Genomic DNA, 17,489 nt, shown 5'->3' on the forward strand with positions numbered 1-17,489 from the left:
AGTTTTTAATTCCCCGAGATGAATATCTTCTTTTTCTTCTTGCATTTTCTCATCAAATGCAGACAGAAACCCTACGGAAATAAAAGTTTATGCTCTTGTATTAATATGTTAATACCTCCAAATTAAAGCAGGAGCCACTGTTTTGGGTAAACGGGATATGGAGGAAACGTTAATTAAACGCTGGTAAATTCTTAGTTTGCTAACGATGAGGTCAGGAAAGTTTACTCTCACAGAATATATTGAAGTTGCTTAAAGAATGTCGTATTTTTGAATATGTTTAGGATTTCATGTGAATAAAAATTGCAGCTGAGAAAAGTTAAAACTAGCTTGGTTGAGAGGAAATATGGTGTATAAAATAATTAAGATATATTATTTTAAATGTCGTTATAGGCAAAGAAGCAATTAAATAAATTATCATAGCCTTTAAAATGTGGTACCCTAAAGCGATAAATTCCAACATTTTATTCAAATGAACTTTATGTCTGTTTAATATTTATAGAAATACAATTGGTTATAAAAGTCTATGATTTTAAAAAGGAGTGCCAATTTAGTAGTTTGTCTTCTCATGATTAAAAATCATTCATTATTAGTATCAGGGCATTGGTAAATAGATAATTAAAATCATGACTTGCACGGGTTTGAGAAATAAAATGTATCTTTCAAGATTAATACAATTATTTTTAATTTCAAATTTTTATCGAATACAGAATAGAAAGATACAAATTGGTTGAAGCTAGTTCTGAACAAAATTAGAAATAAATATTGAGTTTAAATGAAAAAAAAAAAAAATCAAATGAAATAAAAAAAAGAAAGAAATTAAAGAATCCGGCCTGAAGAATTTTTTCACTGGTCACTCTACATCAAGCAGGGATTTAAACCCGGGATTTTTTTCTATGAGGGGTCTGAGACTTGAATTTTAAAATACTATTTTGTTTTTTATTGTGTAATTTAATATCTTTCATTATTGATAATATTTCTTATCTTTAAAAACCACAGTTTTTTGGGATTTTCGGATCACGAGGGGCAATACTTGGATGAACGTCAGACCATTCACAGAAAAAATCCCTGGTTTGAATCTCTGCCTGAGAGCGACCTTTGAAAAAGTCTTCAGGCTGGATTCATCATTTCTTTAATTTCTTTGTTTTTATTCCATTTAATTCTTTTTTACATTCAAACTTCAATGTTTCTTCAGTTAATTTTGAGACAGGAAATATTTACTTGTAATTTATTTTTATGAAGATGCTTTAATTTTTGGTTGATAGTTTTTTTTATAGGTCTGATTTATTTATTTTTATTCAAATCTGTTCAGAGAATAATTTTCAGAGCATAATCTTTGGTTGATAGTTTTTTTATAGGCCTGTTTATTCAATTTTATCCAAATCTCTTCAGAGCTTAATTTTTAGAATTTGTGCGAATATTCCTCCCATTAGCAGATCAAGAAGAATTTCATATATTTTTCTCTAACTTACTTTAAAGCATGAATCATTTCTTGAAAAAAAAATGCCTATTAGTCCCAACTGTTTTATCGAAGAATTAAAAGTAAAGGATAAGATTCATGCATCAAATTCAGCCAATTCTTTATTCAGTCAAAAAGGTGATTCGATCATGACTTCCGTTTTCTTCAAAGTTTTTCTTTCGAAGCAAAACAAGCAGTTCAAAGCTGAAAGTATTAAAAATATTTTGAGGGAAAATATAAAAGACTACGTAAAGAATGACGGAGAACGGGCTGCATGCCTCGAATTGCTGGACTCATAAAAAAAATCAAACAATCAAAATAAACATTCTTTTTCGTCCACTTCAAGAGCAAGGAATACAAAACATAGCATAAATCCATTTCCTTCTTTGCAAAACAGAAAGAAAGAAAGTTATTGCTTTCTGTCTTTTTATTTCGCAAAAGTACTCCCGAATTTTTCCTGTCTGATGCATCGAAAATATAAATGTATACTTTCTCCCTGAATATACATTTCACACTGCATAAAAGTTGAAATATCACTCCAGTTTTAGCTCGATTTTTTCCCCATGTTACTTATTCAAGTTCTGATATAATAACAACAAGTTGCAAGTAATGGCATTAACAAGCAATCGTGCTCATTTCATCATAGAACAAAGTAGTATTTGTAACAATATTACTTTATTTTATTTAGTATGCTAATGCTTAACATGTAAGAGCATTTCACAATGTACACGATTATGTATAAAGGCTATTTCAGTTTTCATTTGAAGCGCGTTTTATCATATAAGACAACGAAAATTCAGGATTAGTTTTTCGCGCCATTTTAAGATCGACCTTTTATATATATATATATATATATATATATATATATATATATATATATATATATATATATATATATATATATATATATATATATATATATATATATATATATGTATATATATATAACAGACATATACTTCTTTCATTAAGGTGAACTGTGGAATTGCAGCAGAACTTACACTATACTAATTAAATGGGACTAAACAGATCATTTTTAAAGGCAACGGAATTTGCATATAAGGTATTATTTTTTTATTTATGTTTTTCTTCATTTGGTAATTTGCATAACAAATTAAAATATCACCATTTGAACAAATCAGTCAAAATTAATGGTTCCGCTTTTATTTGGAAAAATATTATTTGAGAAGCCCCCTCCCCCCCCAAAAAAAATGAATGGAGGTCGGTTAACGGTTCTACAAAACATTACATTTTACAAATTTGTTTCTTTTTATGGCTTGCCATACAAATATACAACTCGTTAATTAGAGAAAATGCAATTGTAATTTAAAGCGTGATTTTCTCCACTTTTGCCTATTTCTATTGTTGGATTTTAATGGCTCTTGAAAATCCCTATTTTTGGAATATGGTACCTGGTACCAATTCCACGTATGTCCATGAATATGAATATTTATCTGTTACTGATTATGATTCTCGATTGTTAGTCTTAAGTTACAAAATAAAATTCACCTCATTTTAAACGATTATGTATTCATTACTGATACGGACAGAAAATGAAACGAATTTGAAGATTGAAGGGGGGGGGGGGGGATCCGGAGAAAAATTGGGGATTATTTGAGAAACAATTTTATTTTGTGTTGCTTGCATTTCCCACGTTTCATTGTTTACTTGATGAAATTACAGCAAGAACGAATGAACAGATAAAATAATGCAGTAGTTCTGAAAACATTGGAATGTTTACATGTTTATTTATTACATACTATTTTCTTTGATTTCTTTTTAAACATTAAAGAAATTTTACTATAATAAAATGCATTTCTTTGCAGATTGTATTCATTCAAGCTTATTATATCCCACTATACAACAAAAATTCAATTATCCTGTTAATTGGACAAAAAGGTTTTTTTTGAACATGTAACGAAATGTATTAATAATGTATGAATTTAATGACTACAGAAACAATGCTATTTACCTTTTGTAAACTGCATAAAAATATCTCCGCTATAATATATCAGACAAAATCAATTGTTCCTCTATCTTTACTCATTTCTACCCAGGAAAATTCTACTTTTGGATTTCTTTTCTTCTTTCCCCTCAAACCGATGTGGATAATTGGAAATCGGTATAATTGGAGCTCGGGTAATTGGGAGTTCTACAGTATATTTAAATTAAAGACATCATGATATAAGTAGACTTCTATGATATTTTTTTAATAAAATATAAATGTATGTTATTATTGAAGGCGCATAATATCATTCATTTAACTATAAAAATAGGTGAAATCTTGTCTATTTCCTTATAATATTGCTAATTTTAATTCAGTCTTATAGTACATAATAAGCTCAATTACTTCGCCTTGAATAAAAAGTTGCGAATTAATGATTATTTTGTTCTTTGATATAACACTCATTAACTGCACGTACTGAATTAACTGCAAACATCTAAAGTTTTTTTTTTTTTTTAAATAATTGTGAACAGTCTACATGTGATAAATAAACAAAACATTATAAATAAACTCGTGCATTATGAAAGTAACGATGATTTTGTGTTGTTTTGAAAAGTATAATAAAGACACAGTAATAAAATGAAAATGTATGCTCACAACTTTTGAAAAACAAATTCTTTCGGAATTTTTACAAAAGATTTCCAATCCTCGCACAAAATCAAATTGATCATGAAGTCTCAGGCTAAAATTTCATCACTGAAAGAGCATATAAAAGCGATTTAAATTTTTAAGGAATATAAAATCGCCTCACGTTCACAAACAGAGAATAGAAGCTATGTTGCTATCATAAAAATGAAATTCACTTAAATAGATCGAGAATTCCTTTTGTGCCAGAACTTCGCATACACGGGTCACGTAGCATGGAACTTCCCAAATAGCGTCAATTTTCAACATAAACTCCCACAGTTTCTCTCATGTGATATTTATTCATTTTACGTTAGGCTTTACCAAAGCTTTATATCGACGCCTCAAAGAAATAGCCCGAATTGAACTTGAAAGCAGTCGACATGGCGCTAACATTTTTAAAAGCATACTGAAAAGCTCTGCAACAAATTCCGAAAGCGCACGAAATTTTGTCAACCCGGTCTTAGAATGGTAACAATGTTGATGATTTTCTATATTCTATATTTTTCTATTTTCCATATTTCAGAGAACGAATCTATGAAATATGGAAAGACATTTACATATGCGTTTAAAGTTATTGTGACCTTGATATGTGTACAGTATTCTTTGAAGAAAGTTGAAGCCTCAGTTTTGCAAGTCACTAGCGAATTCGAAATGCTCAAGGCACGTTATTCCCTTTCAATTTTCTTAACCATCCCCCAACTCATATACCCTTTTTCGAAATATGTGGGAAGAATATATTTGGCAAACGACGCATCAATTAATGGATAGTTTAAAGATATTAAAAAAATCTACAGATCCCTCTACTCATTTATATTATATTTATGCCTCATTGAATATGTTTACTTAAAAATATCCAATTTTAAAGATCTAACTATAGTTCAGCACTAAAACTTAAAATTAATCAGCCTCGTTCGAATTATCACCATTATTCATGCAACGGACAAATTCATAATAAAATATTTATATAATTGTTCTTGGTTAGTTTAGAGAGAAATGAAAGGCATAAGAAAACTTATATTAACTAGAGCCATAGGGAAAAAAAAAAATCACATTTGTATTCGTTATTCAGAAACGAAACATAGCTGGAGAAAAAAAAATTCTGCAATTAATCACCGGTAACCGCTATATTGTTTCCGTTGTTTTCTAAACAACGGTAATGACTTGTTTTTGGTAGTCGAAACGTTGATTGATTTGATTTGTTTGGAGTTCTTCTCCGTTAGAGATAGTTTTTGTCATGTTGCTCCAGAAATCAGTGAATGAAAAGCCTTGACCCTCGCTTCTAAATAACAGAGCGGACACACAAAAGGGCACAATCAAGTTGTTTTTTTTTTTTTTGTATACAGTTATATATACAACTGATGCGTTGCGTAAACTAATTTTGGAATCGAAAACATTGTTGCAACTTAGTTTTTTACCCGCCGATTCTTTTATTGTAAACGGATCATTATTAGTAAAAGTTTAAAAAAATACGATATATTCGATCAACTGACAGTTACGATTGTAAATTCGGAGTTTTGATGATCTTTGTTAACATTAAAAATGTATATTTACTTATGGATCTAATTTTACTAATAAGGTGTCCCCTAATATTTAATTTCACTAATAAGCAGTAATTTGCGTACATTAATTTTGGGGTCATAAACACAGTGGAAGCTTGTGTTTCTACCCGATTCTTTAAATACCATTAAGCAAATTGAAGAATAATATATATATATATATATATATATATATATATATATATATATATATATATTCGTTTATACTCATAACATTATACTAAAAAATTAAATTTAAATTAACAACTTTTAATTCATACATGAATTATTTTAAATTAATTTTTCCACTTAAATGTCTTTTTGGAACTCGCAAAAAAATTTCTTAAACAAAAAATGATTTTTTTTTTCTTTCAAAATTGGCGTCACGATTGCAAAAGGTTTAAGAAGCTATGGCATTAATCCAACAGCTGCAATTAGAAACTCGTGAATCTTATTAAAAGAAAATAAAATCTTTTGAAAATCATCTTGAGCACCATTTTCGAATCCCTACTCCTAGCCAGCCTCTCTTAAACGGAACATAGAAGGAAGAAGATTACCTGGTAAAACTTCCCAGAAAATTGTGAAGCACTCAACCTACTTTTCATACCATACCACATTTCAAGAGTTCCAGCGCCTGCTGAGCGTAAGTATTGAGCCGAATAGCGCTGAAATACGAGGGGGAACGGCAGAAAGGTGCTATATCCCCCTTCATTAACAGAGTAGCGTGCGTGATCTCCATACAGAGTAGGACTGGATGACTCTTCTTGGAGAGCCATCCCGTTGCGTTAGCGTTGGAGGGAGGTTCTTGTATAATTACAGTGGATGTTGTTTAACCGGATGTTGACGGCATCTCCCATTGCAAATAGCAGGTCCATCCAAAAAAAGTAAAAAAACCTTTACTGATTAGGGCAGGTGGGAGAAATGTTGGCAGGTGCAGGTCATTGTTTAGTTTTCAAACGGAGCTACCAAGAGCAGGTGTTTTGCGTAAAGAAACTGGACAAGGAAATAATACGATTTTTTTTTTTTTAAAGAAGCCAGCTGAAGAGGCACAGTAGGTGTCATTCAATCGAGCTTGTAATCACTCGGCCAACAGAAAGAAATGCCTCGTTAAACAGTTGATGAAATATACAGCTGACAACTTTTCAGGGTCAAAGCATTTCTAACCCTACTGACTGAAAGGAGGTGAGCCGTAGGGAATTCGGTAAGACATTTTATAGCATTCTGATGCTGATGCATATGTTACACGGACTAATTAGGAAAGACATAGGAATTTATCTCTATCTCCCACGTGTCTGAGAAACCATTCAAATGAATTATTAGAGATACATAAGACTTCCAGTTAATTTTATGTCACATAACTTATTTCAATAATAACATGATGACTGTTTCAGTAAAGTTAAAGAGGCATTATATGAAACACGATATCAGTTCTCATATCTTTTTCGAATGGGTGAGTTTAATTAAGATGATCAGACGCTTGTGAATAACATTTTATAGTCCTGAATTTTGACGTTTCGTTCTTAATTAGTTCCGAATTTTCATTAAAAATCTTATTTTTATTGTGCTTTAAATGCATTGCTTTTTCGTAAGTGGTTCATATAAAAAAATAATAGATTTCCTTTGAAAAATAAACCCCTGAGGAATTCTGTTTCTCCTAACTTTTACTACATCGGTTGTAGAGCCATAGTAATATGATCAATCTGACGGAATCGGCCTGAAGTAAATATAGAAGGAAACACACACACACACACAAAGTAAATTATTTTTGTATCTTTATATCTTCTGTTTAAAAAAAAATAATTCATTGTTTCAGAATTTTATTTAATTAACATTTTTATTCTCTCCAGTGTTTCGGATTTGAATTCAATGCGCTCCTTATCAGTTTAATTAAACTACGAGAAGAACTATGTATTTTCGCGCGAATATAGAAAATTCTTTTACAATAAATCAGCAAGATCCAAGTACCACAAACAAAAAAAGAAAAAAATTTCGAATTAATCAAGAAATGCAATAGTTTCGATGTCTGTAATGAGTTTTGAATAGATTTTTGCTCTGCATCGAATTATTAACTACCGATCTAGCCTGCGCAAATCCAGAACATAAAGAAAAAATAATCTATAGGAGCAGGGAATAAATCGAATGATCACAAAAGGCAAAACGCAAGAGCGTAGTATCTGAATAGCAAGTGCTACTTAATTCCTTTATTATATCTGAAAGCATAGAAATTCTTGATTCGTGCATGGACAACATCATTGTTATTAACCTCGGCATATATTTACATATAGGCAATAAATTCTCGATTCTACAGAAGACCATCGCAAAAGGGGAGGGGGGATATTTTTATCTTTTACGCCACAGAAGAGAAAAGAAAAACGAGTACCTCATACCAGATACATTTTAAATAGTGTACATACTCTTGGAATTTTGCACATGCAATGATTTATCTGGCTTTTCCATACATTTTGGATTATCTAGAGATACTGTAATTTGTGTTCAAACGTAACAGAATATCAAGCATTACAGTTTGAACACACTTGAACTAAACCATTCTTTACCTAGAGTATTAAAGCATAAAAATGTGAATGTGGCACTTGCTAAAACTGCCAGCGCATTTACCATTCTGGAAAGACAGAAAAATTTATTCTTCAAAGACGCTACAGACAAGAAACGAAGGGCATTTTCTTCAAGAAAATCTGAGGCGTCGGTAATATCGAGTGGCTCAGTTGAAATAAGCCTATTTCAGATCCATTTCACCCGCAATGCAAAATGCAAGATCAGCTTCAGAAACTCATACATGGAGTGGAGAGAAAAATTTCCATATTTTAGTTGCTGCCACACACTTTCTCTTGAATAAGATATTAAAAAAAATAATAAATAAAAAAGAAGGATGTGAGTAAAAAGCTTTTTGATAGGGACAGGGGAATTTTGGAGGGTGAAACAGAAATCGCCCACTTTTACTGGGTAATGAGTATGCAGAACTTTTTTACCCTGACTTCCGAATCTCGCGTTGAATATCCAGTAAGAAGAAGGATCTTTCCTTTATTTTTTGTCATAGACAAGGGAGGGGATTTAGTTGGAATGTGTGAGGTAACGAAGGACTGACGCAGTCTTTTTGGCTTTGTTATGCAATGGTTGGACAGAAATAACTTTTTTCTTTACTATTTATTTGTTGGAAGGATAAGCATGCAAATATTTTACACAGCCGGATTCAGCTTATTTCAAGGAATTTTTCACAAATCAGTCTACATCCAGTTTTAATAAATGTGTCTAAGCTAATCTCTTTGAATGGGATTAAGAACTGATAGTATAAAATTTCGTATATTGGTTATCATGCTTAGATTCGGCAATAAAAAGAATCTGTGGTCAAAAGACAGTAGCGTTAAAAAATGACGATGCCTATAACGTATATAGCCTTATAATTAAATATAGTACATTTTTCAAGAAATCGCCAATAACAGATATTCACTGGTAAACTATATAATTATCCCAGCAGAACGTGCAATCTAAAATGCTGACGTTCGATATTAAATCACATCGTAGAATGCTGTATAATATTGTTCGAGACATGATGGTTCCTGGGTGTACTGATGTTTAAAAAAAAATTAAATTAAACTGGACGATGAAAATGAGATGGCGACAAACAAGGCTAGAAACAGATGTATTGTTCAGTATACCATTGGAATCTTAGTAAATAACCTTTAGGCGCTTATTAAGAATAGCAGAGACTCTTAAAAGCAAGTTTTAAACAAAGCGAGGCTAAAATTAGAGAGAGGTCAGGGAGCTTTTCTGTATACCGACGAGTAACACGGAAGCCAAATAAGGCATGCATTATGTTAAGATCTCGCTGATATGAAATGAGGGGACTCAGTTTTAGGTTCAGCGTCCCAGCACTTGGTAATTAGAATTTCTTCTAGCAAGCAAGTATTGGGCAATAGTTTATACATTAATCCAACAGCCATAAGAAGAAAAATCTACTCTTTTATCCATTAGCGATTGCATTTTAGGGTCAAGAATTGCCATACAGGCTCCATTTTAACAAACAAAGTCCAGACGATATCCATTAATTTAAAAATAAAAATAATTTCGAGACAAGTATCTTTCGCGTGCTGGGACAGATAATTGTCCGCTGTCGATCAGCTATAATCGGACATCCCTAGAAGAATGAAAGTTATTCTTTTGTTCATCTGCGGAAAGGAACCGATTTGCATCCGGTTTGGCAGTCAACAGTCGCTTCATCTGATCAGGATGAGTCTCGAGCATTGAACAATGGACACCAAATTACTAAGGAGGCATCATGACTGACCGATTAAAATGTTTTTAATATTCTGATCGTGTCTCGGTGATTACGCATCTTTCCAGTCCAGCAGAGAGAAAGGGAAAGGGTATGCGGTTGAAACTGCAAAAAGTCATTCGTTGAGATTTCTTCCCTTCCCCCTCCCCCTTAAATGTTTTTGTTGGTGAATCTCTTTTGTTAGGATGTCAAGCCCAATTTATCTCAAAGCGATCAGAATTTAAATGATACAAGATTTTCTCACAGATTAGCCTTCTCGGTGTCCTTGTTATAAATAAAAATTTAATTTTGGATATGTTGTCAGCCTTCATTGTTGAATTTTGAAGTGTTTTGAGATAAGTTGTAAAAGAAAAATATTGTCGTCTGTACTTGAAATGAAAGAAGGGTACATTTTTTCAGGAATCTGTCAAGCATACATTTTCGTGCACTATTTTACAATTTCTATAATTTATTTCGCACCGGTGAATTAAAATTTTAAAGTGATCTTAGTGCATTAATACGTGCTAAGGAATTAATAGCATGGATATATTATTTTTTAAAATTTGCTGCATTGCAGCTTATAAAGAAATGATTGAACGAATTATTTATTATTATTTTTTAACTAAGGAAAAGAAAGCTCTAAAATCCTGAAAATTAAGAGAAAAATAAATTTGATTGTGTGACAAAATGATTTAGAAAAATTCAGGTGGAAACATTATTTATAATATTTAATTAAAGATTGTTATTTGTTTTAATTAGTGAACTATTCTAATTAAACAGGACGAAGAGACTCATGAGGACAAGCATATTATTTTTGAATTTCAGAATTGTAGAATTTTTAAACAAAGTATTTTTTTTTGTTCTTTTTTAACTCAGAAGAGTTTTTTTATTAATATGAAAAGTTTTTTTTAACTAAGAAAAGTTTATTTAAGAAACTTTATAATAATTTAAAGATTTAAAAAAGTCGTAATATATTACGCTTTTATCACTAATGCATAAAATATAAACCAAACAGCATTTTAATAAAGAGAAGCATTGTAAAGAACGCGTTTTTCATAATAATGCAAAAGGGTAATTTTAAGAACCTAACATGCCACTTCTAAGCTGCTTAGAAAACATTCGGAAGAAATTCACTTTAAAGCAATTAAAATTCCCTCAGTGTTAAAGTTCGGCCTCTAATGAAATAAAATCGATCTGGCCATTTCTTTTGTTCAGAGCATTCAGCACTTCTTGAGCGGGGGGGGGGAAGCAAAAAAAAAATCGTTTCCCTTGCACACTCACCTATGACCTCAATTCCTGCTAACCACACCCTTCTGCAGTCAATTACTTTACAGAGGTGAAAAAATATCCGCCACTTTCCCATTGGGATTTCAAAAAGACAAGGAAGGGACGATAACAGATTGATTTTTAAGACTTTTGGATTATACATCTCGAGGCAAAAAGTAAAACTCATAACAGATGAATTATTGCTGGTATCCTGATGTCGCCATCCCGGCGAATTACAGAAAGCTGATTATTTAACAGGATTCTACATATGAATATTTCTGGTTTGAATTTTATTAGAGATAGAGCATGCGTTGGTAGTCTTAGTTCAAAGTATAAATGCATTGATTAAAGATAACTTCGTTTTAATAAAAAGTTTTTTTAATACCCTTATGTTTTGTTCATATTTTTCTCAAAACATTAACACAAGTAAAAAGTGTTAAACCAGGCATTTTATCTTTTTCTCAGTAAACAGTAGCCATAAACATTTTAATGAACCAAAGCTAATAAAATACAGATATGATCATTTTTTCGAGTAAAATTATTAATAAATCCGGTAAACTGAAAATCTAATACTCAGGTATCCGTAAAAACAAAACGACGTAGTACTTTAATATGAATAGAAATTTATATGCTGTTAATTCATACATATCTCAATGTTTCAATTAATTCAATTTCATGTTTTAAAAATTCATGATGAAACGGATTAAGAAAATAAGAGATATGAATAAATCTACATTAACCAGATATCAGCTTCAAAAAAAAATCATTTATAAAGCAAATGATATAGAATTTTCTTTACGGGTTCATCTAAAAATTAAATTATGCAATTAAAATCTTTCAAAATAGTTTAATTTTTTCATCTCAAAGAACTATATCTAACATTGCAACAGATGCATTCTCTATTCTAGCCGAATCTTCATACCTTCCTATTTTTCACCATTTGTGAACAGGAACTGCTATCTACATCATCTACAAATGGATGGTTGCATCTAAAAGCTCAATTACAACCTTCTAAACAATACTTCTCTCCATGTGAATCGAGGTAAATTATTCTTAGAGCGTTCTACCTCGTTAATTAGATTCAAAGTTTACGATATGAGAAAATTAACAAGCAGAAAATATACGCGCACCGAAGTTTTCTCAGGCTGTTTTCACCATACTGTATACACCAAGACTGAATTTTGACATTAGAGGGCTGCGAATGATGTAAGTTCATGACTTTGCAAGCATGACGATAAGATATAAAAGCTAGCTTAGGAAGTGCGTGAGAAATCCCGAAAACTACAATCATACCGATAACTGAACTGCCCAACGAAATGGATCGGTGCCTTTCGTGTGGCATCCGTTCTCTTATATCTGTAGTCGGGCCTTCCGCATTGAACAGAAAGCATGGAAACTAAAAATAAGGAGGGAAACGATCAGATAGAGAAGTATCCAGAGTACTAAAGAAAATGGAGCCGAGAAAAATAGCAAGAAAACGTAAAGCATGTAGATATCCCATGTTTCCGAAATATAGGGCACAAATAGGACTGCGCATTGCTTTCGAATATTACAATATTCCGCACTATCTGTGAAACCGAAAGTTTTTGAAATGACGCCTATTTATTAGGCTATTATAATTTATTTTCGGTAAAGAAAAAATTTCCGAAATGCCAGATTAAATTTAGCTACAGAATTAAATGACTGTTCGAAATTCGCCTAGTATCAATTGCAAGCCTTGTCCTCCCCTTTCCCTTTCCATAACTTCGTAGCTTTATTGATTTTTGATTAAATTTCTCTATAAGTAGATTTCAGTAGCGTATTTTAAAAAAACTGAAAAAACAAAAATTAATTGCAAGTCACCTTTAGGAAAGTCGGTTTCAATATCTCACTTATGTTTAAAATTTAAAATTAATTTAAATTTAAAAGTAATTTTAAACAAAATAGTGAAAACATTATAATTTTTTAGCAAATTATTAATTCTGTTTAACTATTTAAGGGCAATCTATATTGAATAAATAAAAAATTTAACATGGTGGCGTTCCATATATTAATTATATAGTAAATAATTTAAAAAATATGTATAAAGCAACATGTTTCTTTAGAATTATATAAACAAAAAAAAAAAAAAAATACAATTCAAAATGTGCAAAAGAAATTACATTAGGAATACGAGTGAAATTATGTTCTAAAATTTGAACTATACTTTATTTTAATTTGAATGCTACGTTCTAATTAAAGGTTCTAATAAACAGAAAAATTAAATTCCCTTAAAGTACAGAATAATAATAATTATTATTATAAATAAATAAAGAAAGAAAGAAAAGAAGAAGAAAACCTTAATGATTCGAAGTTGCGGGGGTTTTTAGGCAATAGCCTAATCTGGTCGTGCCATTTGGTGAACCTAAGCGGTTATTTAGCTGTGCCATAACTATGAGGCATCTGTCCATCAGACGAAACTGTAATATGTTAATTGAACTTTTACCCCTTATATTAAATACTGAAACGCAATATGCATTTTATTATAATTGACTTATTAATTGTTAATAAATATAACTGGAAACAGTGTTTTTCTTTTTGTGCATCTTAAATAATGTTTCTTTACTGTGAATAATAATATTTTTTACACAAATGCCTTTATATTAAGCTTTATATATTTACCCTATGCAGGCGAATATGGAAATACGTCACGGACACATACATTTTTCTTTCTCTTGGGGCATCAGGTATTCCAACAATGGCTGGATTTTATTTTTTGTTTATTTTAAAACTACTAATGCCATTTTTTAAAAAAAGAAGTTAAATATTTTGTGAAATAAATAAATTATTATAATGAAAGTTCATTTAATTTTTTAAATTTTATACTCCCTCCTTCCCCCCTTTTTTTTTCCTTGATAGGAATTTTTTTAAACCCACTCTTGATCTTTCCAATCGGTACTCATACAGTTCCAAATATTAAATTCTTGTCTAACTATTACTTCTGTCTCATGATTTATTCATGTATTAATTTAAAATTGGCATTGCAGACTCTCATTTTTCTGAAAGAGAATGATAGAAGATTCTTATATACTCTAAACTTATAATTACTATTCGGGGAGGGAGGGAGGGGGGTGGTCTGGCGATCAGAATTTTATTATTAAAAACCGGTGAAAGAGATTTAATTTTAAAAGTCAGCATTGTGAACAGCTTATTTCTTAAAAAAAACACAAGATGTAATTTAAAGTTAGCATTATTTAAGAAGTTGTCATTTTGTTTCTGAATTACTGCTGTAACTTTTAACGAATTCCAAACTATTCAATGTAAAAAAAAATTAAACAAAATCGTAATACTCGAACAAATTAACAAATGCATTCATTTATTTCAATTCTGGTCGTATTTTCTCGTTCGTTATTATTTTTTTTTTCAATGCTTTCAATTACTTTGTTATCGTACCAATCCAGATTGTATAGTTGGGAATTCGTTAAAATAAGAATGAATTTCGGCCTTGAACATATTGTATAAAAAGATTATTACTCTAAGGAAAAAGAAAAATATGCATATTAATGCCATACAACAGTGCTGAAAAGAATGCTATTCATACTAAGCATTTAAAAAAAAATACATAAATCGCCTTATACAAATATTTACATAGAATATCTGTTGTCCTTCGAGCTATATGAGCAACGTTGCTTACGTGCTCTTTTGGATACCATAACAACAACTATTCGACCACTGGAATTTTGCAAATAAATAGTTCAAAATAGAATACAAAACAAAAACATTATATTGTTAAAACAGCTAACATCAGTTGTTCCACGTAATCATGAACTTCTATCAATCAGAAATCTAAAAAAAGATATTTCCTGTATAAAAAAGAATACTTTTGATGATACACATTATCGTGACTTACTTGATAAAAAGAATCTAAATGTTGGAAAAACTTACTTTTTTTAATGAAAAGTGCAAAGACCGTCCGCCCTTATTTACCTGTTTTCATTGGATGACTTCAAGGTCAAGAATCGTCGGGATACGCCTTGATTATTCAATTTAGAAATAGAAAAGACTGCACTTACTTACAATAAAGTGTTTCTGGCTAGACTAATTTTCCTTCATAATGGCTTTACTATAAAGCCACTAAAGAGTTTTAAATGGCTAGTTAAATCAAGAAAATTTTAAAAAAATGATGGAACGATATATATGTATATATATAAATATATTCTCTTTCCGACACCGCTTTTAAATTGAAACTGAAAAGAAATTGTATTGCGTTACATGCAAATAATTCCAAGCTAATAAATACAGATATATACTGAAATCAACAATGTTTGATTGATAATTTATTTCACCAATAATCATGCCACAATAACGATTACATGATTGAAAGCATTCATATAAAAACGCATCATTTTCAATAACATCGATCATATTTGACCGATCAGATAGAACAATATAATTGTTTCTTACCAAACTACGAAAGAAGTTGAAAGCCAATACGCACGTCTTAGGAAACTTACCTGTAAAATAAAAATAAATAAAATTAGAATTGAATTCACTTTGCAACTATTAAAATAGTAAAAACAATATCATTAAATGGAAAAATAGCAGAATAACTTCTTTTAGAGAATAATTTTAATATAAATAAGCCATTATGTGTGTATGTTCGACATCTCCTCTAAAAGCACTAGATCGAATTTAACCAAATATTGCACACTTATTATTTAAGACATAAGAAAGTATATTGTCTAATTTTCAAAATATAAATTTTATTTAATATTGAATTAATTAAAAATTAACAAAAATGGTGTCTTTTTTTTTTTTTTTTTTTTACACTTTGAATTACTCTACGAATATTTTTTTCTAAATCTCTCTTTATTTTAATACGTCTTTTGGCAATGTTTTTATTGGTCTTAAAGTAGTGATTTAACCATGCTTACAATTAAGCTTAAGCCAATCGTTCAAATGAATACAATCTTTCTTATATCTTAACATTTGCGCACAAAATTTGCAATTATAATGTAGCAAATATAACTAATAGAGAAAATTAACTATTAGTGATTTTTAAAAATCTTCTAGTTCAACTGATATTCTAATTTCCATTAAAATCAGAAGATAAAATGATTTTTAATATTATTATACTTTATACAAAACAAGGCGATATGCGGGAGAGTGGGCAGAGTTCTTGAACTCGATGATTGTAAACTTCCGAACACAACAGTTTTAAGAAGATAACATTACAAATACATACCCAAAAAATAGTTTTTGCTTTAAAAATATTATACTCGAACGGATTTAATTTTCATACCAATTGCTTTTGGTACATCAGCTAGTATTAAAATGAAAATATTCTTATTAAAAATTCAATTTATCTAAAATTTCTACATAAGAAAAATTGAACCAAAAGATGCTCGCTGCAAGAAAATCCGAGAATCCATTTATATAAAGAAGCAGTGACGATGTTTTATAGTTTTAATACAAAATTAATAAATCAACAGAAAATAATTTTCGTAAAAATTTTATTATAATTAAAATTTTCAAAACTATAACATTAGTGAATATGTTCAAAGTTTTGATAAACTATTATAGCATATTGAAGCTTCAAAAACAGAATTTAAAATCCCTTCTAATTAACTTTTTTTTTTAAAATATTGAGTATTTCTTATAAATGTACGACAATAAAGTAATTGAATGAATTAAGGGCCTTTGAAATCAGTCACTTATAAATACCGAAAACATTAAATAATATTGTATTTACTAATGAAAACATTTCAAAAATAAAAGCAACATTTGACAATTTTTAGTTCTAACTTTGAAGTTAGTAAAACAAATTCGAAATATATGCAATGTACAGAATGATTGCCTTGAAGACAGAAATTTCATTAAATTGAAAAAAAAAGAAGAAGAATTAAATCAAGAAAATATATTGTTATAGAAATGAATCACAAGTTATAAAGATATCACATAGCATTTCATACCAATTATAATATATATATATATATATATATATATATATATATATATATATATATATATATATATATATATATATATATATATATATATAACCAAAATATATATATAAAGAAATAATCTAGTATTCTAATTGAGACAAGAAAACGCCAAAAAAAATTAACACAAAGTCATTACTACGTACAGATTTCCACACAAAACAAATACAACTTTCAGAACTGGGTAATTACCCGCAATTAATTACCAGCACGGGTATTTCACTAAAAAAGTAACAAAACAATACTCACTTTCACTGTTTTTCTTAAAATTAATTGAAACCGAAACCCCGCTAAAACTAAAAACGGCAAACTGCACTAGGGATACAAAGAAGAAAGGAAAAGAGCATTTGTCAACGCGATCCCTCTC

General features: G+C 30.0%; 1 protein-coding gene across 4 annotated transcripts in view; it reads right to left on the reverse strand.

Annotated features, from left to right (window-relative positions):
* LOC129959518 (plexin-A2-like) overlaps positions 1–17,489 on the reverse strand; it is a 667,102-nt gene that overhangs the window by 185,551 nt on the left and 464,062 nt on the right. For 3 of the 4 annotated variants that reach the window (XM_056072386.1, XM_056072388.1, XM_056072385.1), the window contains one exon: positions 15,582–15,631. The exons of the other annotated variant lie outside the window; for it this stretch is intronic. The gene's annotated coding sequence lies outside the window, so the exon portion shown is untranslated. The remainder of the gene's footprint in view (positions 1–15,581; positions 15,632–17,489) is intronic. 4 annotated transcript variants of the gene reach the window in all.

Source organism: Argiope bruennichi, chromosome X1, assembly GCF_947563725.1.
Source record: "Argiope bruennichi chromosome X1, qqArgBrue1.1, whole genome shotgun sequence".
In the NCBI taxonomy this organism is placed as follows: Eukaryota; Metazoa; Arthropoda; class Arachnida; order Araneae; family Araneidae; genus Argiope; species Argiope bruennichi.